At 41.3% G+C, this 27,652-nt stretch overlaps 1 protein-coding gene across 10 annotated transcripts in view; it reads right to left on the bottom strand.

Moving 5' to 3' along the window:
- The window catches only part of PTPN13 (protein tyrosine phosphatase non-receptor type 13), a 185,796-nt gene extending 164,823 nt beyond the window's left edge, over positions 1–20,973 (bottom strand). For 7 of the 10 annotated variants that reach the window (XM_084626908.1, XM_084626911.1, XM_084626912.1 and 4 more), the window contains exon 1: positions 20,574–20,696. The gene's annotated coding sequence lies outside the window, so the exon portion shown is untranslated. Of the gene's footprint in view, positions 1–20,573 lie in introns of all 10 variants that reach the window. The other 3 variants (XM_084626914.1, XM_084626915.1, XM_084626909.1) reach the window with 2 other exon arrangements.
- Between the last annotated feature and the right edge of the window lie 6,679 nt (positions 20,974–27,652).

The following is a 27,652-nucleotide window of genomic DNA, read 5'->3' as shown; positions in this document are numbered from 1 at the left end:
ACTACAATACCCTTATTCATGAACAAGTACTTTACACCACAAATAGTCCCACTGGAGTCACTGGGTGAAATCCTAGGACCTATGGCAGTCTGTAGGAATTTTGCCAATGACTTCAATGGAGCGAGGATTTCACCCACTACCACTACTTGTGGAATAAGGTACTACATTCAATGTAAATACAGGTATCACAAGCTGGTCTTTGGTAATTAGCTTCCATGTACAGACTTTGCTGACCAGAAGCAAGTTGGCAATAGTACAATAGGAAAGTTCTGTATTAGAGAGGACCCTTACAATGTAATACAAAACTCTAATACAACATTTTCCTATTTTGAGGACCTCTGGTTATGCTAATAGTTGGAATGTCCCATGATTTCTAACGTGCTGAAATATCAAAAAATCTACAAAAATGCAATAACAGAGTTAAAACTGGTTAGAAAGATAAACAGTGATGGGGAGAGGATCTTTAGGGTTTTGTCAGATGCCGTGCACTGGGACCAGAATAAGAGACTCATTACAAAGTCTGTAATTTCAGTGTCACTTGTTGACAAAATTGTAACTAATGTACTCCAGATGCCCATGACAAGGGTATCCATCTTAGAAACAATGTGGACAGAAAGACATTCTAAATTATTTGCTTTAATTGTATCCTAAAATTATTCATTTTTAAAAGCACAAGGGTCTTTATCAAGTCTATCACAAAGACATTTATACCCTTGAGTATGACTACTTGTCTACACCAAAATATTTTGGTAATTGGAGAGACTGTGGAGCCAAATAAACTACAGGAGATGTCATATTGCTAGCTGTAAGATCACATTGCCAGAAAGCAGGAAAAACAAAACACCAGCTCCTCCTACCATGACACAAGGCCAGGCCTGCTGTCGCCAGAAAGCAGAGATCCTGGTACTTTTCACAATGTTCAGATGGATAAATCCTTTCATATTCGTAGAATTACAGGACAAAGTGTCATAATACACCCGTGGTTGCGCAGGACGGACATAAATTACTGGAAACTTCTCTACAGTGAACCAAAAACCCACAGAGAGAAGGAACCAAAGCATCGTCCTCCTCTCCTTGTAATCCTGTCTGCATGAACAATGGGAGAAGAGGCTTCTGAAGGGCATGCATTTAGGCAGACAGGGAGAAGAGCTGAGGGATAGCAACTCTGTGGAAATATATATAAGTGGGCAGTTGCTGTAAGCCTCCAGACCCATGCCTCTGAGGATACAGTGGTGAAGAGAGTCCATAAGGGGCACCAAAGACAGGGACCCAGGGAAATATCCCAACTTGCATAGAAACTCCCCTAACAACATTTCATAATTCATCAGGAACACAGTTTGCGCCTGTGAAATCATGTCATTACAGCTAGCATCATGTTCCCCTATACAGAGTCAGTCACTCCCCTTAGCTGTATCAGACTATAGATGCAATCCCCTTGCCCCTCCTTAAAAATAATCAAATTTCATCACATTAAAATCTCCCTCTCCCTGACTACGGAAACAGTAATAACCTTTCATTGTATTGGGAATGATGGTGGGTAAACTTCAAAAATCCATTTTGGTATTTCATCAGCCTAGCAGTAAGCTAACAAGCAAATGTAATAGACTGTAAGACGCAATAACTTCCTTTGGGACAAGATGAAATAAGTTTATTTGCTGAAGGAATTTTCTTTGGGTATACACAGCAAATATGTATATCTGCACCAAAGAAAGTCCTCATCCTCTCCAGCATACAACGAGCTACAATTTCAAACTTATACCCACTTTCATCTTTTTTGTATATGAAGGGAATTTATGTGACAATCTTAATTCCTTCTAGTCCTGAAAATATGATTTTAGATTTATTTTTTCCATCCCACATACTTATTAAATCACAATCATCTTTCAAACTTATTACTCACAGTCCTTTTAGACAAACAGAAAAACAGTAAGTCTACTGGAGGCACTGTGAAAAAGTATTTTAGTATTTCTAGGAGAATTGGTTTGCAAGCCTCTCCTTTCCCTCCACCCCCCCAAATTAAAGCTTTAAGGGGACTGCAAACCAGTCATTTCGGGGGTGGGTAAGAAAGAAGGAATCAGTAGCCAAAGTACCGTTACAAAGGAGACATACACACTTTGAAAATTTTAATCATAGTCTCAAATCATTTAAGGGTGTCAGGTGCGTGTTTTATTTATTTATTTTTATTAAATTGTCTCTTAACAAGCATTCATTTTCCTCCCATTCGCATGCATAAAAATGTCCAAATTTGGACTGAGTGAATGCTTGAAGAAAGCGATGCCCAAGTCTTTTCTCAATCCTCAAATATTTCAAAACCTAGTAAAATGTAGAACTAAAGAATAAATATTAATTTGTTGGGGTAGCCAATAATGTAGGGTACCTAGAAACATATTCTCTACATTCCATTTTGGGTGGATTCTAGAATACTGCGGCACTCACGTTTTTTCGCCCGAGTCCCATTAAGACTCAGTTGTGTGTCCCAGCAATATATATGAAGAACTGAAGCCACTACTTTCCCCTCTTCCTTTTGGCACCCACAAAATACTCAGTTTGCTATGTGGCTACCAGCCATTCCAAATAAAACATTATATCTGTGATATAAGTCAACAGAAAGGGACGCAAGAGAGTAAGAGATATTACTACAAAAATGTACAGTAATAAAATACTGTAAATACATGAGCTTTGGAATTGAGAACATCAAATTTTCTTCAATCTGACCAAAAATAATTTATTCAGGTCTTCTATTTGCTTTGAAAAACAAACTGATATTGATGTTGGCATCTGTATGGCACCCACTGATAAACTCCCAGAGGTCAGATAGAAGCAAGAATAGACTCCGGGAAACTGAATGATAAGAAAACTTCATAGTTTAAATATATAGCTATAATAATCCTTCAGTTGCTCTTTTTTTTCCACCTCTCATGTTGAACTGTTTTTATTCACATATATGCACACAAAACTACTGGTGGACATATTTTAAGCAACTGGAAAATAAAACCCAAGCCATCCTTTACAACCTCCATAACATAATATTGAAAGTCTGACACTCACAACATTTTTTTCTGTAATTCCTGCCATCCCTGAAGTTTCAGAAAATGGATTCCCTAAGCAACTGTATTGAGCTACTTAATCTAGACAGAGATTAATTTTTGCCCCATCAACCATACAGAGTACATGTATTTTATACTAGTGGTTCTCAACCAGGGTTACGCGTACCCCTGCGGGTACGCAGAGGTCTTCCGGGGGTACATCAACTCACCTAGGTATTTGCCTAGTTTTACAGCAAGCTACGTAAAAAGCACTAGCCAATAGGTTTGCCAACTTTCCAATAGCACAAAACTGAACATCCCTGCCCCGCCCCTTGCCTGAGGCCCAGCCCCCACACACTCCATCTCCCCTCCCTCTGTCGCTCGCTTTCCCCCACCCTCACTCACATTCCTGGGCTTAGGCAGGAGGTTGGGGTGCGGGAGGGGGTGATGGCTCTGGCTCGGGGTGTGAACTCTGGGGTAGGGCCAGGGATTAGGGGTTTGAGGTGCAGGAGGATGCTCCAGGCTGGGGCCGAGGGGTTTGGAGTGCGGGAGGAGGATCAAGGCTGGGGCAGAGGGTTGGGGTGCAGGCTCTGGAGTGGGGCCAGAAACAAGGGGTTTGGGGTGTAGGGGGGGGCTCAGGGCTGGGGCAGCGGGTTGGAGTGCAGGAAGGGGTGCAGGGTGCAGGCTCCAGGAAAGAGTTTGGGTGTGGGAGGGGGCTCAGGGCTGGGGCAGGAGATTGGGGTATGGACTCTGGGAGGGAGTCAGGGTGTTGGAGGGGGTTCCCACCTGGGGTAGGGGGTTGGGGTACAGGAGTGGGTTTGGGATGTAGGCTCCAGCTGGGCAGCACTTACCTCAGGCAGCTCCCAGTCGGCGGTACAGCGGGGCTAAGACAGGCTCCTTGTCTGCCCTACCTCTGCGCAGCTCCTGGAAGAGGCCGGCACGTCCAGCTCCTCCTAAGTGGAGGGGCCTGGTGGTTCTGTGCGTTGCTCATGCCCGCATCCCCATCCCCCACCCCCACAGCTCCCATTGGCCATGCTTCCCAGCCAATGGGAGCTGCGGAGCCGGCGCTGGCTGGCGGGGGCAGCACAAGGAGCTTCCCTGATTGCCCCTCCACCTAGGGGCCGCAGGGACATGCTGGCCGCTTCCGGGAGCTGGGCAGAGCCATGGCAGGCATGGGCCAGCCTTAGCCTCGCCATGCTGCCAACTATACTTTTTAATGGCTGGTCAGCAGTGCTGACCAGCAGTGCTGACCAGAGCCACCAGGGTCCCTTTTCGACCAGGCGTTCTGGTCGAAAACCGGATGCCTGGCAACCCTATTAGCAAAGTAAGTACAAACTACAACTTCATACAGACAATGACTTGTTTATACTGCGCTATACACTGAAATGCGAGCACAATATTTATATTCCAATTGATTTATTTTATATGGTAAAAATGACAAAGTAAGCATTTTTTCAGTAACAGTGTGCTATGACACTTCTGTATTTTTATGTGTGATTTTATAAGCAAGTTGTTTTTAAGTGAGGTGAAACTTGGGTGCATGCAAGACAAATCAGACTCCTGAAAGCAGTCTGCAAAGGTTGAGAGCCACTGTTTTATACTATATATTGCAGACAAAGGGTATTAAGTCGTCATTACGGTCCAGGCTGACTGGATGATTATGTGACTTTGTTAGGTCAATATATCTGTCTCAATTATTCACTATCATTCACTTCTTGTAAAGCAGTTTTCCTATAAAGAGTTAAAAAGAAAACATGAGAAGCCGAAGGGATAAACAATACCGCTCTCCACTCCAGTGACGTCATGTGTGCATGTCGGTGGCGACCAAAACCTCCGCTTTTCCATCCCTGCTATGGTTCTGTATTGATTGAATTAATTATTAGATTAAGTGTACTAATGGGAAAAAAGCAGTACTACTGCCTCCTGTTTTGTAACAGCAACAGTGATCGCACGGTCAGTTGTGGTCACAGATGTTGCACAGAATGAAGTCTCATCTGCCCTTTCACCCTCTCCCACAATTTGGCCGAGATCTGCAGAAATAGGATAGCTATTTTTTTAAATAGACACAAGTAGACCAGCTGTATCAATATACCTCAAAGTGTGGTAAAATGTTTTCGTGTATGTACTTCCCAGTATGCATTTCTTTGGGGAAGAGAGGAATCCCAGAATGCATTAGTCAGAGGAACCAAGCATTCACTACAGAGGGGAAAGAGAAAGAAGGATCTACAAATTCACATATTTAAGGGGAGCTCAGGATGTATTTGGTCTAGGATGGGGGAAAGAGTCCAGAAGTTATTAGTTGGGGAACAGGGCAGAAGAGAGGAGAGGAGAAAGAGATTTTATTAAATGATGTTTGTAAAAGGGGAAAAAGGGAGGGGCTGTGTGTCAGAAATGATTTTATTGGGGTGGGAGAGGGCACAAAATGGATTTAATTGTGATATTGTGGAGACTAAATTACTGTGCAGCTAGGCTAGGCTAGCATTAATGTGTGTGTCCCGAAGTATTTGCTACCAATAACATAACTTGTTGCTAAAAGGTAAGTTTTCACATGGATCATTGTGGACTAACTGAGAGGAAAATATTTTTATTTGAGTTATTTAAATTATTGCACTTTGCATACACAAATCCAGTGATTCTCAACCAAGGGTATGCATACTGCAGGGGGTACACAGAGGTCTTCCAGGGGTACATCAACTCATCTAGATATTTGCCTAGTTTTACAACAGGCTACATAAAAAGCACTAGCAAAGTCAGTACCAACTAAAATTTCATACAAATAACTTGTTTATACTGCTCTTTACGCTATACAGTGAAATGTAAGTACAAAATTTATATTCCAATTGTTATTGTTATAATTATATGGTAAAAATGAGAAAGTAAGCAATTTTTCAGTAACAGTGTGTTGTGACACTTCTGTGTTTTTAATGTCTGATTTTGTAAGCAAGTAGTTTTTAGCTGAGGTAAAACTTGGGGGTACGCAAGACAAATCAAATTCTTGAAAGGGTACAGTAGTCTAGAAAGGCTGAGAGTCACTGCACAAAACTAGAAGTCAAACAATGCCAAACCATCTGGAAAAATTAGTTTAATGGAAGTGTTTTTCATGTACACACCAAAATTGAAGATGAAGAGATTAGCATTTAGTTGTCAGCAGAAACATGAAATAGATAGTTATAGCTGTCAGCAACCTGGCTTTTACCTTCTCCTGGTTTACTACGGTGAGGAGAACGCAGCTGAAAACAGCAAAGGTGCTCAAGAGTGGCAGGCTCCCAAAACAATCAGAATTCAGTAGTTATGACTACAAACTCTGAACTGCATTCAACAACAATCATTGTTTACAAGAGGGGAAAAATACAGCCATTCTGCCTGCCAGTTAAAAAAGCAATTTGAGGAAGGAGTACAAAACCCAGAAGCCTCTTACAAGATTGGTCATTGCTCCCCTTGTATCATTCTATCTGAACCAAAAATGGCACTAGTCACTAGTTAAGACTTTTGTTATAAAACTAAGGAAAGGAAAAAATAAAAAGAGAATCTAGTTCTATGCAAATATTTTGAGGTACTATACTGTAGGGTGTTTTGGAAACGGTATCATAAAAAGCATCACTTCCATTAGGAACATAATAGCTCTTGGCATATCAGTTGCAATCTTCTACTGGCTTTGGTAGCATATTATTCAAAATACATCATTTGCCTTGAAATGAATACTGTCTGCACTAACAATTTTATTTTATTAGTCTAGACAGGCAGTAGTTTCTCTTCTACTTTTCCAAAACCAACGAAGAGGGAAGCAAAGGAAGCAGATTTTGTAACATCAGCATACTTACCAACTTTCAGTCCAATGAGGGTGAAAAGTTAAATTCTGTGATCTGTAATAGTCTCACAGCAAAGGGCAGTTGGAGGGAATTAAAGTGTGTGAAAGAGCTCAATGAATGTCAAGCACAGCAAAGGTCATCCCGTAATACTAGCACAGTTTGTAACAATGCTAATCCATACAACGTGTTCACTATTTGTAAACTCAATTCGTCTTTTTCTATGCTACTTAATAATTAGTATTAAACCACATTCAGATGGTGTTAGCATCATAAAATCAAAACTGAAATTAAAATTTCAGTTTAAACTTTAGAAAGCACCCTTTTCCACCTATCTGCCTATTTCCGCACATACGGCACAAGGGAAAACACACTGTTGTGCGTATGTACTGCAGGAATCTCACACTGGGGCGAGTGACAGTATGCTTTCCAACTTCAAAGAATATGCTTCAAAATAAAAGTAACTTGTAATTCAGATTAATAAAATAAAGCCGTTAAACTGCTCCCCAAACTATTTTTTAAAGTCATCAATTTTCTCCAATCTGAGCAAAGCAGGCACTGAAAATAATTTATTCAAGTCTGCAAAATGCTTTGAAAAACAAACCGACATTGTTAAATAGTGTATCATATTTTTTTTTCTCCATTTTCAGGTCCTTCCCAGGAGGACTGGCTGCAGGTAATTGGGGTGTGGCAAAAAAAGACATCCGCTTGTTTAAGTAAGTTTAGAACTTTAAACATCATAGTGCAATTTTACAAAGCAAAATTGGTATGGTGAACAACAGCAGAGCCCAAATAGATGCTAATCTTATTCCTCAACAGAACAAGTTGATTTATGTCTCTCCAAATCCTTCTGAATTGCTTACCACTGACCTTTTATATTACATTTTAGAGATTTATACTTCCACACACCACCAAAGTATGAGGGCTTTATTTTCATAGATTATAAGGTCCAAAGGGACCACTGTGGTCATCCAGTTTGACCTCTTGTATAAAACTGGCCATAGGATCCCTGAAATAATTCCTGTTTGAACTAGAGCACATCTTTAAGAACAACATCCGATCTCAGTTTAAAAATTGTTCATGATGGAGACTCCATCAAAACCCTTGGTAAATTGTTCCAATGGTTAAATACCCTCACTGTTAAAAGCGTGCCTAATTTCCAGCCTGAATATGTCTAGCGTCAACTTCTAGCCAGTGGATTTTGTTATATCTTTGTCTACTAGAGAGAAGAGCCCATTATCAAACTTTTTGTTCCTCATGTAGGTACTTGTAGACTGTGTGCAAACCGTCCCCCAACTTTCTCTTTGTTAAACTAAATACGTTGAACTCCTTAGTCTATCACTTTAAGGCATGTTTTCCAATTTTTAAACCATTCTTGCGTCTCTTCTCTCAAACCTCTCCAATTTACCAACATTCTTCTTGAATTGTGACACCAGAACTAGACACAACATTCCAGCAGCAGCTGCATCAGTGCCAAATACTGAGGTAATATAATCTTCCTACTGCTTGAGATTCCCCCGTTTATACATCCAAGAATATCATTAGCCCTTTTGGCCAGCATCACACTGGGAGCTCATGTTCAGCTGATTATCTACCATGATCCCCAAGTCTTTTTCAGAGTCACTCTTTCCCAGGATAGAGTCCCTCATCCTGTAAACATGCCCTGCATTCTTTGTTCCAAGATGAATAACTTAACATTTAGCTGGTTTCAGAGTAACAGTCGTGTTAGTCTGTATTCGCAAACAGAAAAGGAGTACTTGTGGCACCTTAGAGACTAACCAATTTATTTGAGCATAAGCTTTCGTGAGCTACAGCTCACTTTGTCGGATGCATACTGTGGAAAGCGTAGAAGATCTTATTATATACACACAAAGCATGAAAAAATACCTCTTCCCACCCCACTCTCCTGCTTGATCATCATACACATTGTAAGGAGAGTGATCACTTTAGATAAGCTATTACCAGCAGGAGAGTGGGGTGGGAAGAGGTATTTTTTCATGCTTTGTGTGTACATAATAAGATCTTCTACGCTTTCCACAGTATGCATCCAGTGAAGTGAGCTGTAGCTCACGAAAGCTTATGCTCAAATAAATTGGTTAGTCTCTAAGGTGCCACAAGTACTCCTTTTCTTTTAACATTTAGCTGTATTAAAACACATGCTGTTTGTTTGCACTCTGCTTACCAAGTGACCTGTCCTCTTCATTATTTACCACTCCCTCAACTATGTCATCTGCAAAATGTATCAGTGATGATTTTATGTTTTCTTCCAGATCATTGATAAAAATGTTAATTAGCACAGGGCCAAGAGCCTCTCGAAGATGATTCCCCATTTACAGTTGCATTTGGTGATCAGTCAGTTAGCCAGTTTTTAATCCATTTAATATTTGTCATGTTAATTTTAGCTTTTTAAATCAAAATGAAGCAACAGACTCAACCACTCAGTATATGGCCCTTTCCACAACTAGGAAAAACCTTTAACAACACACCATGTTTTAATAGTTTTTGTATAAAGGGCAGGGACAGGTTTCCTAGCTGGTGTAAAGAGGCCCACAGAGGCTCTCTCTGCTCCTCACCCATGCCTCCTCACTCATTTTTTGCCTCCAAAGTTTGGATGCATGGGACATATAAATCTACTCTCACCACTGCTTACCTTTCCTGCATTTTCTCCTTCTTCTCAGGGTGGAGGAGAGAAGGGTGGTTGGAAGGAGTCCATGAGAGGAAGGATGATAAAACAACAAAAGAAATGCAGCCCAAAAGGGCAAATCCTGTCTACTTTAGTGCCTCAGTTGCATAGCTTCAGCTCTGTGGAAGTGTCTCTCATCTACAAAGATTATTCTGTGTTCCTCACTCCTCAGGTACAACCATTGTGACTTGTCTGCGTCATGGCAGCAATGAAGCAGAGCACTGCCCCATCCTTTAATCAATCCCTGTTTAAAGTGAGGAAATGGAATAAACCATGTTTTAAGTCAGCTCCTTAATATTTTATTGTAAATACCTTTGTTTTGAAACTGGAAGCTAACAAAAATGCTTTGAGGTTGTCCTAGTGGAAAGTGGATACGCTGTATTGTACAGACCGACACAAATCCAAAACACAAACTGTAAAAAGTTTGTGTCACGGAGCAACTGGCCCTTCAAGGTAAATCTGGGCCTTACTTGCCCCTGACACCCCTCTGATGACCAGCTGGGAGCAATTGGGTGCTCCAGGGGTCTGGTAATTAGCCAATTAGCAAGGGAGTGCCGTAGCCCTATAAGAAGGCTGCCTGAGCAGTCCAGAAGGGGAAGAATAAAATCCCTCTGAAGGGGAGAGACTTGTAACTGAAGGGTAACCCAGAGAGAGGGAGGGGGAGAATAGGTATACCCAGAAGGCAAGGGGCTTGAAGTGGAGAAGAAGGGTTTGGAAAGAAGGCACCAGAGGCTTGTCCTAGGTAGAAGGAGTTCAGATGGAACTAGAGACTGTTTCTAAGAGTAAGGTTTACTCATTTTATTTTCTGTTATCAATAAATGAGGCATTCCTTAAAGGAAAAAAGTCTGTTTTGGATTCGTTTATACCTGGCGGACAGAAAACGGAAGCTGGATCCACCTGTGGTTACTTACTCATACTCCAGTGGGTAATAAGAATGTGGGGCTAGGGTATCCATTTGCTTTTAAAGTTGGGCCTTTTTGTTGTTGTTGATTCTTTGAAAGAGAAAATGAAAAGAAAGATTTCTGCCTTTTTTCATTTTAGGATTTTCTTCTTGGTTTTTTTGTCTGATTTTGGAGCTTATAGACAATATATATTAGCTTTCACACCTTAAACGGAGGGGGTGAGGGTTATGAGTCTCTAATAAAGACTTCTCTCCAAAACACTAGTCACTGAAATTAAACAAAAAAATGTGGACAGTGATTAACAACCTTCCTCTCTGTTGCCCAACTTCCACTCTTAGTCCTTGTGATGTCATCATCTCACCAATTCTCTAGTCACCATAGTCCTCCAAGCTAGAAAGGACTTGCTATTCTACCGTAAAAAACCAAGCATCTTTTTATGCAGACTTTTTTATGCATTATAAAGCAGCAAAAAAGCACAAGCCCAACCTTTTTTCTTTGCAGTTCACCTTTAAGAGCCATAGTCTTAAAAATCAGTAGAGCATGGCAGCTCTTTCAAATGATAGAAGATTGGTAATGCCACAGACCTAAGGGAAACTACAGGAAGAGAGGTAGAGTGATTTTCTGATAGAAGTATGCAAATATTGTTGTACAGATGAAATAATTCCCCTCAAAACACTTTGTCATACCGATGAGGAGACTTTAATGATGGCATTCCTAAGGGAGAACATGTTTCACACACCTATCAGATACTTCTATACAGTCAAAAATATTTTAATGAAATATAAGAGTGTCATGCACAACTATTTCATTAAACCCATATACTAAGCCTTACAGGCTGATTTGACTGTTTCATACATGTGACAACTTAACTACAAAATTGCTCGCTATATGATAATGAGTCTCTCTAACTGATTAAACAAACTTTTCAGTGCTGCCTACTACCAACTTTTTATAATCAGATAATCTTTAAATTCACTATTAAAGTCAATCAAGTGATTTTAATGACTGAGCACACTACAGCAAGAAATGTAGCATATAATGGCACAAAATATGAAGGTTTAAGATATGAAGGTGTCTACTTCTTAAACATATAGAGATGCAAGATAAATAGCACCAGAGCTCGTGCATCAGAAGAAATCTGTTGAAGTCAGCGAATGGTTTCCAAACGATATACTAAAGTGTTAACTTAATCACGTTTCCTCACCAGAAGTCACGGTACCTATGGTTTCCAACATCAGTTAGCAGGTAGATCATCATCATGCCAACTCTGCCCATTTTAAAAATAGAATGTTGATAGTCCCCTCCCTTCCTACAAAAGGAAACCCAGACAAAACAATTTCCAATGCATTTCAATGGAGTTAGTAGATGTGTCCTTATTTTTAAACCCCAGCAGCACTTATAGATTTCCAGTAGCAGCCAGTAGGCAAACATTTTTTTCTTATTTAAATAAGTATTTTTGACTGTAGTTTCAGGCTAAAATACTACCTCAGTGGATATATTCCTTCATTTCTCAGTAGTTAAGTTAATAAAAATAATTGAAACCACGATTTTGAAAATAAAGATGCAAGCAAAATCATTTCAAAATGACAACAAAAAGTATTAAAAAATCAGTTATAGTTGATAACCAAAGACAATGTCAAAAACCGAGTGGAAAAGAAGAATTTGTCTTTTGCAGTTTGTTGTTTTTGGAACCTCACATATACTCTGTAGTTAAGCTACTTTATACTTTCCCTCCATACACATATAACTGTACAACTCCTGAGCCTGCAGTAACATGTGGCAAATTCTACTGAGACGCTCTCTCAAAACAAAATATTTCCAACTAGTCTCTGACATTAACACTTCAGCAATGTGAAGGGGCGGGGGAAGGGAAGAAGAGGAGAATTCATATAACTGTATTGACTATTATTCAGTTGGAAAAGGTTTTCTGCCAGGGTGGATTAAACAACATGTCATCTGCACAGCCTTAACATAATATCACAGTCAGACTACTTTATAATATGAAGAGTTCCTCGTCTGAGAGTTGTAGCCAGAACTGATTCTGCAATGTGAGGTAACTATGCTTGACCCAACTAATTTAATTCTAATGGTCTAAAAGACTTCCTCCCATATACAACACTGTCTCCAATGGTACAGTGGAATGCTCCCTCCAGTGTCATTTTGGGTCTGCTCCTGTTCCCATACAATTCTATGGTGCAGGACTGAGCCCTTTGCTAAGCTGTTAAAAAGCAAGCCATTATTTTATGCATAACAATAGATAATCAAGCATGAAGGAGGATTATCAATTTATTAGTAACATAGCAAATATGCTAAGACACAAACTGTCCATTTCCCCCATTAAAAAGCTAAATAACATGATGAGAAAAGAGACTCTGCAGTGTAAAATACTGGTTATAAACACTGTTTACTGAACTTTGAGTTGCAATTAGGTGAGTAAATTTGATTAAACTGATTGATGGATTATTAGACTGTTCTAAACAATCCATGCCACCAACAAAAAAAATAATAATCCAGACAACAATTCAAGAAACAGTACTGCATGTTATGGCTTTAAAAGAAACAAAAGTGCTACTGACAAAATGTCACACAAATCATAAAAGTTTCAATTTCTACTACCGTGATCTCTGCATTTCTTAGATTTATATCCCAATCTCCTTTACGGTAAAGTCAAAATAAATGGTTGAGACTGACAGATGGTGAGAACAAGTAACAGATGTCCATCATTAATGTGCAATGCACATCCGGTTTATATTTTGATGAGTAATCCTTAGAAATAAAATACTAATTTTATTTCACTTTAGAGCTGTTGAATACATAAAATTATATCAAAATCTAAATTTTTCCATGAAGCCCTTCTGTAACACATTCAGGCATGAAGCTTACATCACAGAATAATTAAAATAGTTCACCTTGCCATTATGAACAGAAGCTCCAACTGAAATAAAAATGCAATAATGTCAACTATTTAATTCTATCAGGGCTAAAAGCAAAGCTTTACATTCATTTTCACTTCTATTTGAGGAAACATTATTTAAAATATATAAATAAATTTAACAGAACAATAAAAAAGCTCTACATTACAATAAAATTAACACTGAACAAAAAGGGTTTAGTTATTATGAATTTTGTAGTTTACCACATATCAGCAATAAACTGAAGCACAGCTTCTGACTAATCTGGCTTTTGGTAAATGTCTATCTTAATTACTCATCTACATTCATTCTCCTCTCTGACCTCACTGAAGTGTTAGTACAGGGATCACTACAGGTTTATTCATTTTTATACTCTCTACATAAACCAGTCACTTATATTTATATGAAAAATGGTAGATACTGTATCTGACCAGCATATAAATCCAGTTCAGAGAAGAGATTAATATTAAAGGGGAAAAACCCTCAGCTGGGCTGAGTATAAAGTTAATCATTGGGAACCAGTTCCATTGCACAAACAAGGAGTTTCAAATTAGAGTATCTATAATCTTCGTGATAATGAGATAAGCCATGTTCTGTCCGCACACAGTAATAACTTAGAAAGCCTTATACTCAACTGCTGGTTCTTTTCTAAGCAGGATTTGATGGACTCTCCAATCCAAGAGCATAGCACTTTGTACTGTATTCAGATAAGGAACAGAAGGAAGAGTGTAGAACTGGCATGAAACTTTTAATGTATTGTATGTCATGCCTTTTAACAATGGGGTAATATTAATTTTCATTCTACTGTGGACCACTTTGTGTACAACCCTGGTTTTCAACATTGAAGCTGAGAAGAATATACTAATACCAAAGGGTCAACAAAAGGCAATCTTAATTAAAATAAAAGTTGTGTTATTGTTGAGATTCTAACTTTTTAAAAGAACATTTAGGACCTGATTTTCAGAATCCATAGTTTTAGACCGGGGGTTCTCAAACTGGGGGGTCAGGACCCCATGGGGGGGGGGTTCGCAAGGTTATTAAATGTCACTCTCTACCGCTTTACCTCCAGCATTTATAATAGTGTTAAATATAAAAAAAAGTTTTTAATTTATAAGGGGTGGGGGTCACACTCAGAGGCATGCTGTGTGAAAGAGACCACCAATACAAAAGTTTGAGAACCACTGTTTTAGACGGACTCCTAGTACCTAATGTGTTGGTGCAATCTGTCTGTTCCACATCTTGAGGAAATCAACTGTACCTGCAAAATTGCTTGTGAAAAAACAGGAGGCAGAGTTAAGGTCTCAGTCAAATATCAGACTCTTAAAAACTTAGGGCTGATTTTTGAGTTACCCTTCCATTACATGGAAAAAAAATATGTGAACATGATGTTTCTACTAAGTTATCCAATGTGAACTTTTGCCTCTGAATTGGCAGTCGTTTGGAGACCCTACGTCCTCGCACTTGTATAGGTCTGAAGATCTCTTTCTTCCTTGAATGTGCAGAGAATTTACAGGGCAACCTTCCATTAGCTTTAACGAGATGCAGTGAAAGATTCCTTGAGTGTTGTAAGGATTTGAGACAATACTTGTGCTTCTCAGGGATATATTTAAAGTTCTGAGTTGCAGAACTGAGGATTTTGTATAGCTCGACTTATAGTTGGGAGATGATTTACACCAAGTGAGTAGAGAGGTGTTCTTCACTAAGGTGCCAAATCTTCACTGGTGGATTGAAAATGAGCCCAAATATGCCCAACCCATACTTTCACAGCGTTGGGAAAGAAAGGAGAGAGAACAGGTGTGTTTCCTATTAAAGTTGTAGCACCAATTTCAAGCAGCATGTCTACAAATCATCTAATTGTGCACAGGCAGAATAGCCGCCCAGGCGGTCTTTCAGTGCAAGACATTTTTTATACAATACTGGACAAGTTTAGATATGCCACTTCTAAGCTGCCTCTTCACAGATATTCCCGGAAAAACATTAGATACAATAATCCAGTTTTAGAAGATAACATGAGTAGTCCATCTAAAGCTGTTTCAAATTATTTCTTTAAACAAGTTTCAGTTCAGTAGAAGTCTCCTTCTAGAAGTTACCCCAAGGCAAGAGAATAATATTCTATCCTAGACAAATATCCCTAATCTGGAAAGCCATTGATTCGGAGTTCTGAAAATTCCTGCTCAATTCAAAAATTGTAACACGCTTTTCGTCCTATGAAGGCAACAGTACACAGAACTTGAAAGAGATGTTATTCTGAGTTTTTGCAAGAAAAATAATAGTTTTATCGGTAGTATGGTCTTGTGATTAACACACTGAACTGGAACTCTGAACACTGAATGTGGCCTTGGGAAAGTCTCTTCATATCTGTGCCTCAGTTTCCCCATACATGAAATGGAATAGCTATTACTCCTTCCTTTCTCCTGTCCATTATCTGAGTTGTCTACTTAGATCATAAGCTCTTTGGGACAGGCAACTTCTTCTGATATATGCTTGTTCAATACCGAGTCCAACAATGCCTGGATCAACTGGGCCCTCTAGAAAGTACTGTAATACAAATAACCAACATTCATCCTGAGAATTATAGTGCATATTATTTAAATATAGAGTGTTCTCCCTAGCTTTTCCCTTTAAAAAATCACCAAGTACAGTTCTATTTTTATATCTTGTCCTCTAATTAGTACAGAGACAAGGTAATATCTTTTATTGGACCAAAATCCGTTGGTGAAAGAGACAAGCTTTCACCCACCTTGTCCCTCTAATATCCTGGGACCAACATGGCTACAACACTACCACAAATAACTTTACTAAGTATGTCAAGAGCCATTTCTAAGTCATGTTGAACTGATACATTACGTTTACCGAAATACATATATGGAGAAGCAAACAAAAGTTTGAGAACCTAAACCTTCTCACCGCCATGATATTAGGTGTGAAGTTTTTTATGCTAACTAGGACAGAGCTCTATCACGAAAAGTGCCTTACAAATTTAAAAAACATATTACTACCCTTGAACAGAAATCTGCTCGTTTGCCAAATCTGAAAGCATTCTAAGAGACAAGGATGCACCAAGACTACGCCTGCATCCTCACCATCTGCATAAGTGGTGTAGGTTAGGCAGAAGATTAGACAACATAAATACAGCCATACTGATTCTGTTTCTTCCTCCCCATCTGTACGTGCTAGCTTCTCTCTATTTACTTTAGGTGGAGGTGAGAAATTCTTCTGTAAGAAATTCCACTCTTCCTTACAGTTGTGCACTGTTAATTAGTGGCTCACAGTGGTTAACACATTAACTTATTATGACATACATAGTTCGTTGTCCAACTTCACTTGTCCAGTGGAAAGTGATAACCTAAAGCAATTGTTTACTGATACTTTCTCAATTGTTGTACAATACACTGAGACTTTCCTTGTTTCATTGACTGTCACCTCTTCTTTTGAGATAGTAAAATTCAAATAGCCAATTCGCAATAAACTAAAAGATAGGCAGAGTTGTGTATAGAAGAGAGAGGGGTGTGCATTCAAAATGGCCTACGGAATATATTGACAAAACCCTTCTGTCAGATCCACATCTGAAATGGCACTTTCCCTTCACTTCCAAGTAGAATATCTGAGACATGGCAGTCAGGCCAACACTTAATGTTTCTTCAGTTTGATCCAGCTCATAGTGAAATCAATGGGAGATGTGCCACTGGTATCGGAATTGGATCTCTTGTGAGATAGATATGCTAAAATCTACTCAAAAGTAAATCTTGCTTTCTAAGGGCCTGATCTGAATTTCATTTAAGCCAATGAAGGTTTTCTGATTAACTTCAGCAGGCTTTTGATCCAGCTCAAAAATCTGTTCCTGCAGTTGGAACCTCTGAGAGCAGAGCCCTGCACAAGTATGGAGCACAAATGAAGTTCGAAACGAGATTGTTGCATACTTAGCTACAATGTATGTTCATAAGAATGGAAAAGGGACAGCCATATTGCAAACTCTTCAGCACAGGGCCTTAAAGAGTTCCTAGCACAGGAGGACTCCAATCCCGACTAGAGCCTCTGGGCACTATTATAATAAACATATCTGAAAACTCTTTAACTTACTGTGTTGCCCAGAAGCCCCAGCAATTACAAAAAGCCTTAAATGTCTCTTCACCCGAGTTACTTATGCTATGAAAATGGGTTCCATAGAAGATCCTGCACAGATAGATAAAAATGGGACTAATTACTTACCTCCCTCGCAGGAGTGGTGAGAGGTTAGGGCTTGAGAGCCAAGATTTGGAAGGCACTTTAAAGATATATAGCACTGTATAAGTCCTAATTATTATTACTCATCCATGTACTCAGTTGTGGAGAAAAAAACCCTGTGCTGATTTGTTACCTCAGAACTGCAACCAGTTTCAGATCTGCTTTGTAGCGTGCTTTAAAATAGACTTATCAGCAAGGCACTTGGAACCATTCACTGGTTATCTTTACCCCAACTTCAGATGGTTGCGAAGTCCTGCTGTGAAGGAAAAAAGCACATCTCCAAAATCGATCTCTTCCTTTCCATCACGACTGCCAAAATCATGTCTTCATAACCTCTCACCTTGGCTGAGAGACCCTCTTCCTTTCCCTGGCTTTCCTGTCACCCACCTCACTGTTTCTTCCAGGACATGGAAATTCGACAATGCTAAATTAATGTTGCCCTCAGGTTCTGACCATTCCACACTCCATTTTTATAAGCCCACTTCATTGGTTCCACATCACTTAGACATGTACACATGCTTAAGTTTATATATTGAGAATAATCTTGCTGAAGTCAATGGAGTACTCCAAGTGTGTAAAGGTAAGCACATGCTTAAGCCTTTGCAGCATCAGGGCCTTACACTGCAAACTAGCTGGGGAAGATACCTGTCTTGTTTATGTTTACAATGTTGTTAGCATCCATTTGGGCGTTATTAAAAAAACCAAACATTAATATACCCATTTGTACTAGGAATGCTTGTTTATCACATAAACAAAAAAATGAGACAACACTGTTTGAAAAACGATTATACTTTTTTATCAGTGTAAACAGAATTGTGCATCTTCAAAACAGCAAACCAAACCCCCAAAACCTACTTTTAAGATCATTTGTCTCTTACTGTCACTCTTGTCTTATTTTAAGACATTCTTATTTGTAAACAGCATTTGCAGAAAGACTGCACATGTGGCAGAGAAAAGAAGCAGGCAGGATAAAATACAAAAGCCTTACATGAAAGATAAATAGATGGGTAGACTTGCTAGCCATTCAGTGACAACACACTGTATTGCAACTGAACTACCAAACAAATCACTGTAAAAACAGCATTAGTTTGTCTCCCATCAGTTGTTCTTATATAACAGTGGTTTTCAACCTGGGGTCTGCTGACTATGTCTAAGATTTCCAAAGGGGTCCACACCTCCATTTCAATATTTTTAGGCATCTGCAAATGAAAAAAGGTCGAACCACTGTTACAAAAGAATATTACTGTTTAAACTGTTCTCTTATCTAAGATTTGGTGTTTATTTCTAGCTTCCAGCTCCAGCTTCTTACAGAAGCCTCTTTAAACATATCCATTGTTTTCCAACCCAAAGGTTTGTACAGAGAGGGAATAATATGACGGGCCTGATCCTGACATGGTGCTGAGCATGAAATTGGGGGTGCTTAGCCCCACCTAGTAGGATCAGATATTATATTAACTGAAATCTTTACCTTTCAAGTACTCATGTATTCAATGACAGATTTTCCTCAGAACATTCCAACACCAGCAGAAAGTTTGGCATAATTGTATGGCATTGACCCAGTTATACTGTACAATCACAATACATGCCATTTCAGGGATTTGGGAACTCATCATTGTTACCATCCTGGCTAGTTCTATAATGAAGGACTTTTATATTTACTTTTCAGAATGTACACCCTAAGAAGGTGCCTAGACATAGATAATCTGCAGTCATCTTTATATCCCCAGTCTTCATGCCCTACATTTAATTTAGAGCCTGCCTACAAAAAAACGGTTCCCCAATACACAGGTGGGGTACAGAGAAGCACCTGATGGCTCCCTATGAAGTCACTGCCTTTGTTGTTTGAAACATGCCATTTTTAAAGAGAACGACACAGTCTACAATATGAGCGAGATTATCCTGTGGTTTGCTGAGGTGTTGATCATACAGAGATAAAAAGCCAATGAAACCTACACTATTTCTCATCACAGGCCATTAGATTTACTCTTGATTTCTATCCCTCACCCGTCAAAAATGTGGATAGAGTTTAAGCAAGAATCTTCTCTTAAATAAGAAGTTTTTAACTTTTAGTGCTTTAAAAGAAACCCTTCAGTTGTTCAGCTCTTACTGCAAATACACAGCAATTCCTCTGCTCCAGCTATGTACACTTACTGTTTTGAGAACCCTGAAGTCTAGTTTAACCCAGAGGTCTTTGGACAGGAAGTAATGGAAAAACAGCAATAATAATAAAACCACTTGCTTCATGTGGTGCTAGGCTCCCTCCTCCCAGCATTCTTCTCATGCGACATAGAATTTCCACAATCATTTCAGAAATTGGAAACAGACAGGGGCCTGCTATGTAGTCTTGAACACAGACAACTGGAGTGACTAATATGCACTGAGTTTTCCTATGCACAATAAGTTCTTTCTTTGCTGGAGTTTTCATTCACAAACTTAAGAATGTGCAACCAGAATGACTAACACCAAGAGGAGCCTCATGCAAAACAAACAGGCGCGCACACACACACACACACCCTGAAAATCCTGGTGAAACTAAAGAAAAATGTTCCTTACAGCAGAATAGCTTGTAAATATTCTCTATCACCCTCCCACACAGCCCAACCCTGGATCTTCCTCAGGAGGCAAGCTTGGAAGTCTCACTACTCCACAAACCACCGACTTGCACCCATCCAGTTTGCTCGGTTTCTCCAGGGGGCTGCCTGTCCCCCGCCCCGCCTCCCAAGAGCGGCAACCCTAACCACCTAGCCCGACACTTCCCCCTAAAACCAGAACTGGAGACAGAAAAAGCAAAGTCCTGCTACATGGCACTGGTCTACACATCTTCAAGGCACCATACAAGCATAATTAAGAGTCATTATGAGAGAGGGGGGCCAGAGGAAAACCCATAAGCAAACACCCTCCCAAAGTCTGGGAAAGTTCAAGACCCAGATCCAAACTTCGCACCTGGAGTTCCTCTCTCATAACAAAGGGGGAGGGAAAAAACAACCCCCCAAACAAACCCCAAGCCCACGCAGACTTACCCGCCGGTCTAGAGCCCCAAGCCCAGCGTGCAGGGGGGTGATGGAGACGAGGACCCTGAGCCTTCACCCTCCCTGCGCAGCGGCGCTGGCTGGAGTCTGCAGAAGAGCCCGGGGAGGGAGGCAAAGGGGAGCAGCAGCAGCATCTCCTCCAGCCCAGGCACCCCCGCTCCTGCCCGGCAAGGAGGCGGCAGAGAGCGCCGCCCGCTCGCCTCGCTGCAGCTCCCCGGCTCTGCCCTGTGGCAGCCGCCGAGACCCTGCGGACAAGCCCCGCTGCCGCGGGACACCCCCGCCTGCCCCCGCCCGGGCTGGTGCGCCTGCGAGGCGAGCCTAGTGGGGCTCCGGCGCTGCAAACATTGTAACGAGCGGCGGAGAGGCGGCCTCCCCCGCCGGCCTCTCGGTCCCTCCCTCCGGCCTCCGCACACGCCCCGCTCGCAGCGGAGCAGCCGCTGAGACTGGCTGGGCTGGGCTGGGCTCACCCCCTCCTCCCTCTCCCAGCCCGCCCCGTGCTGGGGCCCTGGCAGGTCTCGGCTGTCTGGTTACTAAGCCAACCTCCAGGCCTGGAGCTGCGCTGCCTGCCCCACAGGCAGGGAGGGAAGGTGCGGGGGGCGCCCTCCCTTCCTCCCCCAGGCACCCCCTTGCCACCTGGGGGGAGAGGAGAAGCAGACACCCGGCTGAGGGAGGGCAGGGAGAGAGGATCCTTGCCCGCAGCCCCAGCCCGTAGAGGAGGAGGATTCCCAGGAACCCCGTCCTCCTGAGTGGGGGAAGTAGCCAAGATCTGCCACCGAACCCCATCCTTGGGGGGCTCGTGGGGGAGCGAAGGAGATGCCCCCCCAACCTATGCTCCCACAGTAAACCCTGTCCAGGGATACCATCCCTTTAGCAGAAGTGGAAGGAAAAGGAACCCCCTGAGCTGGGAACCTCATCATTCTAAGTTGGGGCGGAAGGGAGGGAGAGGACCCAAGAGTTGGGTGAGGGAGCCTGTAACTTGAGGACAGGAGTGTAGCTGGGCAGAAGGACCAGGCTATCCCTACCACGGAGGTCTAAACTCCCAGCTGAGCGGCCACATTCTGCCAGTGAGATCGGAGAAATCACACTACCATACCTCTCTGTTACCCAGTGTCCCATTTGCCATTTTTTAATAGGAGAGGGCAGTCTGATATTTATTTTTCATGCCTCCTCTTGTCCCATCCTCTTTGAGGGATGGCCTGTTTCCTTGAGGGTGGCTGGCTGCTGTCTTCTCCACGTTGTTTTCAGGGTTGTAGGACAGCAACGTCTCCCCAGCTCCGCTTTGTTTTCCTACAGTATCAGAAACTAGAATCCATATGGGTCTATTTTACTGCACACGTAGTTAAGGTTGTGTGACACAGTTCGTTATAAGACCTCTATTTTCATTTGCTTATAAGTTTGCCAAACTTTAACTGTTCAGGTTGGAAATTTCCTTGCTGAGGGCAAGATTAGAGAAAAACATGTTGATTTCCCAATTTTAAAGTAAGTATTTCAACTGATTCGGTGAGAAGCTCTAGCATCTCCAAGCTTTGAAGCAGGGACTTGAAATTTGGCAGGGCATTGTCCTCATGACAGGAACATGCCTTTTGCTGTTCCTTTGAAAATCTGCCCAAACTTCAAGTTAAAGCCCCAGAACAATTTCAGGCCACATGTGCTCCATACTGACTTGTCGGAGGTTGGCAGCAAAACTATCTGAACATTCTGTTAGCACGGAGCATGCTCCATTCTTGCACAGATACTACATGCCAACCAGATTACACATGCACAGAGCAATTGAGCATGCTCCAGGCCGCAGCTCATTTTGGCAGCTGGGGGCCACTTGACAGCATGCAAGAAAAGAAGAACGCAATCTGGAAGCCTGGGAAGAGGGGTGAGGTATGGGGGTTTCAGGGTGGAGATCCAGAGTATGGAGTGTGCTGCTTGCGGACCAGGTGCCAGCCAGCTCATGCCAAGGCCCCTGGGCCTCACTGAACACTGACAAATGCATAACTGGAAACCAGTCTGGTCACCCGTGTGTTAGTATTGTTAAAACAGATATTATAGTTGTGTTTAGACTTCATGAAGTGACTGTAGGATGCTACATATGTTAATCTTACTTATAATATCTGTATCCCATCTTACAAGGTCATATTGAAGTGTGCTCTGTAACTTTAAAAGTATTTGCTAAAACTGTAAAACCCCACAGTCAGAAGAGAAGCAATGCCAAGTGTGAAATACTAGTTTACCACAAGCGGTATCATCTCCTCTCCAACCAAAGAAGGCCTATAGACTCCAGACAAACCATTGTGGAACATCAGTGGACAAAAGACTTTATAGATTGCTTCCTCCACCCATGAAGAGAGTATGTGCACAGGCCCTTGTTCCACCACAGCTTGAATGCTGCAGGAAGGGCATAAAAAACCCTGTCAAGGAGGAATTGTTATCACTATGCAGCTTGGAATTGGAGAGGGCAATATTTGTAAGCATAAGCAAGGAATCCCTGAGTTGCTTAGTCCTAACTTACATATAGAGCTTGCATATTACAGGAGCGTCTATTACCTTTTGAAACCTAAGTCTGTAACGTGTGTGTGTGTGTAGGTTTACCTGCTTGGATGTTGTAAATAACTCACTTGTTTCTTTTTCTTAGTTAATCTTCAGTTAGTTTATTACAGGATTAGCTACAAGTGTTGTCTTTGGTTTGAGATGTAAAGTACAACTGAATGGGATAAGTGACTGATCCATTGGGACTGGGAGTAACCTGAATATTGTTGTGATTTTTGGTGTAAGGGACCATCTATCACAAAGGCAGGGTTGCGTGGGTGGCAGGATAGACCAGAGTGCCCAAGGCTCTGACTGTGACTTCATGTTAAGATTGTTTTAGTGCTTGAGAAGTTCACACTTGATACTTAGTTGGTGAAATCTAATTATAGAACACACAACCAGTTTGGAGTTTGTGCCCTGGTTTGTAACAGTCTGCCCTCAGGTTGGCACCCATGTTCGTGAGCCACTCCAGTCAACGTGATGGGGCACAAAATCAAGAACTTGGAGCAGGAGCAGAGAGGAGCAGAAGGTGGGCAGGGATGGGAGAGGGGCAAGGGCAGGAACTGGGGTGGGGAAGATAGGTGCTTATGGGGTTGGGAGATTGGAATGAGGGATGCCTGAAGGTGGGGCAGAAGGGTCTGTGCCCACCAGACTCACTCCCCACCAGAACCTGAAACTCCTAAATCTCTGTTTTTCTTTGCTGTCTAGCAAATAGCTGTGAAAGCCACTGTAAAAATGTGTTTCATTCCCTTGTTGTCTCGCTGCTCCACATATAGAATGATAACTACTGCTGATGCTGTTGCACAGACAACTTAATTCTCGCACTTCCTAGCTTTTGAGTATTTGACTTTGCAACCTTAACTTTTAAAGCAGTTTTTTAATGTAATATTGTATGGGCTCGCAGTCATTGTTAACTATTTAGAAATAAATGAGTATGATGTCTAGAGTGTCAAGGGAGTACAGCCTGGGAAGGGGGCATTAATCCCCACCCAAAGTGGGGATTTTAAGGAGGGCCTTTGTTTGATTTTTGCTAAAAGTAGCTGAACAACAATTAAACCAGAGAGTCAAAATATTATACAAAACAAGCTTTCTACAAAAACAAAAACCCTTAAGCCAAAATTTCCAAAACTGGCCAGCTGAAGTCTAGTGAGAATAAAGGCTCCTTTCTCCTCCTCCCCACAATGTCTGCCACTTAGATGAATTTTCAGAAAGGGGGCTTTTTTCCCCCTCTGTCCTGAATAAGAGCTCTGCTGTGTGAGTTATTTCCCACTCCCACTCTTGCTGGGATACTAGGTCCTCCTCCGAGGGATGGGGTGCCTGTGATGGCTCTCTTTTTTCAAGAAAACATGAGCTGACAGGAGCGAGGAAAGATGAGTGGATTAGAAAACTTCCATTTGTTTAAAAGGGGCAATGTCAATGCAAATCTGATCCAAAATTTAAAGGTTTTGTAAAAATAAACTTTTACCCAAGGAAAGGCCAATATTTTTTTAAAGCATTCCCATGAAAACAGCAGTTTTATAACATGTAAACATGCTTTTGCAATAATTGTAGCTTTAAGAACAAGAATGAAATGGACTTTATTTTCATTGTCCATGTTGAGAGAAATACAAAAAGGAAATAAGTGGCATAAATAATTAGGATTTAAAAAAATGTTTCGGTTTCAGTATGTCCTCAGTAACAGATAAAGAAATGTGTTTACAATACAAGTTTTTAAAGTTGCTAGTGTCTCTTTCAGTGTAAGGTCTCCCGAACATGCACCCTATTTACAGAAAACTCAGCTGGACCTCTCAGCATCTTACACACAAGCTGCAAACTAGGGGAGTGCTTTCTTTACTGAATTCAATTCTGGGCATTGTATTATCAGAAAGATACTATGAAACTGAAGGGAGTGTAGAGAAGAACAACAAAAATGAGCAGGGGACTGAGGGATTGATTCACAAGGAAAGATGAAGAGTTAAATACAGAGTGGATAAGATTTTCAAAAGCAACTAGTGATTTTAGATGCCTCAATTTTTTGGTGCCCAGCTTCAGATACCTTAAGGATACATGATTTTCAGTAAGTGCTCAGCCTTCTTAACATCCATCTGGGATCCAAAATCACTGCTCACTTCTGAAAATCTTGGCTAGTTTGTATTGCTTGGCTAGATGATGAGCAGAGAATGGATGAACATAAGCTGACAAACATTTGAAGGGGGTTAACACCAAGTAGAGAGAGAGGAACTATTTAAGGCCCTGATACTACAGTGAGATCCTTGATGCCAGTGGGGTGCCACACAAGAGCAAGGATTGATCCACGTGAATCCAATAATAGGGCCAGTGCCTACAATATATACAGGGATATCCTTAAGTCTTGAGATGAAATTAAGAAAGAAAATTTAGGATGAATATCAGGCAAAATTTCCTGACACTAAGATCTATTAGGCTGTGAAATATTCTCCCAAGAGAAGCAGAAGAAGCTAATTTGGTTGGGATATTTAAAGCTAGGCTTGTCAAAATACTAGTAAATGTACAATAGGGAATAACCCTACATTGGCATGGAGGTAGACCAGGTCTAGGTAGACTAAGTCTTTTCCACATTCTAACTTCTGATTCTATCTTAATAAAGATTTTGTCTGGGAATTATACAGTGAAGAGTTAAATAACAGCAGCTGTTAAAAGGTTTAGGCAAGGGAGGAGATAAGAGTTGTTTTTATTTGAGATTTGAAATGAGATGAAGGGTCAGGGAGGCAGAGAAACACACAAAGGCTACAGAATGTTTCTAAGAAAAGGCTCTCACATCAAAATTGGCTAGATTGTGTGGAGGGACAGAGGGGAGTCTAGACAAGTGGGGCGGGCAGCAGCAAGAGGATGTTTTGCACAAATTAGAATGTCACAATTCCGTAAGTGATGGCTCTTAAGTAACCAAATTTTTAAAGGGAAACCAGCAATTTGAACTCTGAACCCTCTTCGACTTGCAGCACTGCAAAAGCAGAAAGCGTATTTAACGTCAGCACATCTGTTGTTTCACTGCAATATTGTGATTCGGTATCTTGTATGTAGGGCCAGATGTTGCTCCCATTGAACTCAGTGGGAGCTTCCCCTTTCAATTAATGGAGTAGGATTGGGCCTATAAATAGTAGCCTTACATTACCTTGTGATCTTCAATATATCTTCACATGGTGATGAATACACCAAAAAAATCTTCTGATAAATTCTTTTGTATATTCTGTTTTTATTTTTACCATGATGTATGCAGTGAAGATTATGGATCTGACAAGTGAGAGGTTGGAGTGGGTGGGCACAAGAATGTAGGTGAAAAATCAAAGACACCCCCAACATGGCATGATTGGCCCTTTAAAATGAGTCGGGTTCAGCCTTGCCTGTGAGGTGACTGTTAACTCCCTGCTGATCCTGATCTGGTGACTCAGTTACAATTAGTGATCCCAGCTGTGAAAGGGTCAGAGCAGGAAGAAAACTCAGTGAGGGAAGAGAGCCAGTAAAGAGGAATAATGGAAATTTCTTCTCTTCCGGAAGGGCCTCAGGAAGCTGGGTTGGAGAGAACCAAAGGGAGTGGGGTAGACTCTCGAGGGAGGGCTTGAAAGGTTCGGGAGTCCCCGGGGGAGGGCTGGCAGTGAGGAATCCCGCTAAGAAGCAGGGCCTCCAGGGAGATATGTCCTGGAAGGCAGTGTTCAGCTAAAGGAGCAGAGAAGGAGTTATACAGTCCGTGGGAAGAGCAAGGAACTTCAGTATAACCCAAGAGGTGCAGAAAAATAATTTGTTTAGACATTTATTTGGATTTTCAGTTGTCCTCTGCTACCTTGGAAGAGGTCTGAACTTAAAAAGCAACCTGGCCAGAGGGCTCCGTCATGGAATGTGTAGCTAAACACAGGCTATTGCAAGGCCAAATAAGTGGGTAATGGGGTGCTGGAGATGAAGACCCCTGCAATGTCAGGCTCTAATACCAGGAGGTGCTGTGGCAGAGAGTGGAACTGCCTACAGCAGTGGCTCTCAACCTTTTCTGACTACTGTACCCCTTTCAAGAGTCTGATTTCTCTTGTGTACCCCCATCTTAAAAACTTACAAGATCAGACATAAATATACAAAAGCGTACAGCACACTGTTACTGAAAAATTGCTTTACTTTCTCATTTTTACCATATAATTATAAAATAAATCAATTGGAATATAAATATTGTTCTTACATTTCAGTGTATAGAGCAGTATAAACAAATAATTGTCTATGAAAATTTTAGTTTGTACTGGCTTTGCTAGTGGTTTTTATGGAGACTGTTGTAAAACTAGGCAAATATCTAGATGAGCTGATATACCTTCCTAGCCATGAAGACCTCTGAGTGCCCCTAGAGATACACATACCCCTGGTTGAGAATCACTGGCCTACAGGAACTGATCTGGCAAAGTATATAAGCACAGGAGTGGTCCCACTGAAGTCACTAGGACCACCCATGTGCTTATCATAGAATCATAGAACCATAGAATATCAGGGTTGGAAGGGCCCTCTGGAGGTCATCTAGTCCAACCCCCTGCTCAAAGCAGGACTGACCCCCGACTAAATCA

This window comes from Lepidochelys olivacea (assembly GCF_965140295.1).
Source record: "Lepidochelys olivacea isolate rLepOli2 genome assembly, chromosome: 4".
Lineage (NCBI taxonomy): Eukaryota > Metazoa > Chordata > Testudines > Cheloniidae > Lepidochelys > Lepidochelys olivacea.
This window is presented reverse-complemented; position numbering and strand designations above follow the sequence as displayed.